At 36.7% G+C, this 3,219-nt stretch overlaps 1 long non-coding RNA gene across 1 annotated transcript; it reads right to left on the reverse strand.

Moving 5' to 3' along the window:
* Nucleotides 1-1,639: 1,639 nt before the first annotated feature.
* Nucleotides 1,640-2,519, reverse strand: LOC139146348 (uncharacterized). Its single transcript, XR_011555116.1, has 2 exons — nucleotides 2,262-2,519; nucleotides 1,640-1,838 (listed from the first exon to the last, which is right to left on the reverse strand). It is a non-coding gene; the product is annotated as an uncharacterized lncRNA (long non-coding RNA).
* Between the last annotated feature and the right edge of the window lie 700 nt (nucleotides 2,520-3,219).

The raw sequence follows: 3,219 nt of genomic DNA on the forward strand, positions 1-3,219 counted from the left end.
AATATGACAAAATTATGTCCACAGCCTTCAAAATTGTCTCACAACATATCCTGGGTTGGTGTAGGTCATTTAAGGTCTAAAACTGAGAAAATTACCTAAAATATATGAATTTTGGGGTTTCCCAACACTTTGAGCAGAAAATTTATCTTATAACATCTTTCGGGACTTCATACAAAATTACAAAGCTATCAAACAAGGGACTTTATACCAAATTACAAAGCTATCAAACAAGTAATTTTGAGATAAAGTTTTCTTGACCAAAAATGACAATATTGTCCTAAAAATACAAATTTTTATATATCAGGACAATTTCCACATATCTAACTATTGTCATCTCTGTATGTCTGCGTACCAAATATGAAAGCTGTCTGTCTAGGGGTTTTAAAAAGGAAATACTGTTTAAGATTTTTTGACCAAAAATGACAAAATTGCTTAAAAATAGTAATTTTCCCAATTTTGTCATAATTTCAACAAATTAGAAGAGTAACACCCTTGCAAAGAGACAACCCAAATTTGAGAGCGATTGGGTTGGCGGTTTCAGAGAAGAAGAATTTTTACTGAAAATGAGAAAAATCATAAAAAAATTCAGCTAAAATACAAAATTAAGGATATCTTCATAATATTCATAAAACCGTATAAGGTTCACCTAAGGTACTTGCACACAAATTTTCAAAGCAATCAAAAAAGCGGTTCTTGAGTTATTTATTCTTAACCATTTTCACATTTTGTAAGCTCATTTGCATAATTTTGGCAATGCAGACTTCATTTGAACAAAATCCCATCTATAGCCCAGGATGCATCCACACACCAAATACCAAGCTGAAACGTGCAGCGGTTTGAGTGTTTTTGATGTTGACGGACATACTGTACGTACATACATACATACATACATACATACATACATACACACATACATACAGACGCCATCGACTTCAGCCTATACGATAAACTCACATTGGTATAACCAAATGTGAGCAAAAATACTTTCTTTGCTGTTTGTAGGCGGGATCCTTTAGTCTAGATTTTAAGCTTGCTTGTTTTTATTGATTGTTTTTAATTACACTCTTTCCTCTGAGTTATTTTGTATTTTCTTCGTATTTTTTAGTTCTTGCAGTAATTTTCTGTAATGTACAGACCACTGAGACAAGGTGTGTACCCTTACCGAAATTTTAGGCCTCCCGCAAACTGTTACTGCAAATTTGCCGCAAGCTTTGCAGTAAATTTGCAGCAAACTATTTGCCGCAAATATGCGGGTGGTTCATTTTTCAGATGCAAATTAGGTTTCTTGTGAACTTGCTGCAAATATGCAGCAAAGTCCCTGCTGCAACGTTGCTGCAAACTCTTTGCAGCAAATTTGCGGCACAATCCTTGCAGCAAACTTGCGGCAAATTAATTTGAATGTTACTGAAAATTTGCCGCAAACTCCATACAGCAAATTATTTTATTTGCGCTGACCATTGTTTCTCGTAAAACTGGTATTTCAGAGTTTAGGTGGATAAAACACATCTTGTGCTGTCCACAGTCCGCCAATATATAAATATTATTTATCCAACTAAACTCTGAAATACCAGTTTCACGAGAAACAATGGTCAGCGCAAATAAAGTTATTATAAACAAAAAGATGACAGAGAAAAAAAGGTTAAATTCAATGGTGGTACAATTTATTTTATATGCCATGTTCATTTCATGCCACATAAGTGTCATAAGTGTCATGATCATGTCAAGATTTTCTTTTGACTTGAGAAGTTTCATGTAACATTTACATTACTGTCAAAGGCTGCGATTTGGCTTTCTGTTCTCTGAATTTCTTGTCCCCTTTAGTGTACCAGCAATGGATTCTGAAAAATATAAATCGTTCAGGGAAGAGTGTAAGTCTTTACCGTTTGACCAAACATTGTAAATTTCATGAAAGAAATCGATAATTATTTGAAAATGAGACAAAATCAAGTTGAAAAATTGAAGCAGAAAATGCATAAATATTCATGATCGAAATTAAATTAATAATGATTTAAATGTCCGACAGCGGACAACTCGCCGTATGTTGTTTACATACACGACGGCGACAATCTGCAAAAATCTCAGCACTTACTGTAAGCATGGATGTAAAAAATAGATGCTGTAAGTAACTGTTGTGAAAAAAAAGTGAATTCAGTATGAATCAGTACTCAACGAAAATTTATCTTTAGGTAAAGATTGCAATACAACGATTACAGAACATAATTATGGCGATCGATGTACAGACGAACGGTACATTGACTTACATTTCTGAACGGCTCGCAGACGCTGGACGATTCCCGGTCCGGTTGCAGGTCTCATCGTGCTGTGTGTAAATACCGTATTCAGAAAATATAGTCGGCATCTTTACTGCCGCTCGCGTTCACAAATTTAGAACTCCGCCCGTCCCTGGTACTGTATACACGTTTTTGCAACTATGTGATATCATTTGGCTGGCGATTCCATAGAAAGATCACGAAATTGTCCACTAGAAAACTCCCTACTCACAAGTACGCAGCCAACACTGGCCGATGCCGCGATGGTACTAAAATCTAACTTCGCGCCGATCAAGCCTCATGACGATAACGGAAGTGCGATCTATAAATCATTACGCGATTGATAATGTAGTCCCGTTTTTAAACGCTGGAATTGACTCTACATCTGCACCAATCCGTTATATTTCATACTTAATATAGCATTTAATTTATTAGTTAATGAAAATGGTTATTTTTATCATAGAAAGACTGAAAAGAGAGTAAAAATTCTTTCAGCACGAAGAATCAATATCAATGCGCGAACTGACCTTGATGAACCGTGACCGGAGAGTGTAAACATGTCGGCAGCTCGCAGCTGATACACAGGACGTGTTGGACGTTGGTGAAGCGGCGCTTTGAATTTTCGTACAGCGACTCGGGATGGAGTGTAATCCTAAACCTCAAATTTGTGCTCGGCAATATAACTCTAACGCTGAAAACATGGACAAAAGCCTTTTACCTCGACCCATGTTATCAGAAGGCGAGATTTTGTCAGCGGCATCGATGGGACACAGACTGTAGTGTAACTTAGCTGCAGTGCATTGTACGTACCGTATACATGTACTATATTGATGGGATGAATAGCTTGGAGCACAGCCACTATGCTTGGAGGTAGTAGCGGAAACATTACTGTACAGATTTGCAGTAACAAAAGTCTACGACGTGTCCTTACAGACCATCATCAAACTCA

This window comes from Ptychodera flava, chromosome 12 (genome assembly GCF_041260155.1).
Source record: "Ptychodera flava strain L36383 chromosome 12, AS_Pfla_20210202, whole genome shotgun sequence".
In the NCBI taxonomy this organism is placed as follows: domain Eukaryota; kingdom Metazoa; phylum Hemichordata; class Enteropneusta; family Ptychoderidae; genus Ptychodera; species Ptychodera flava.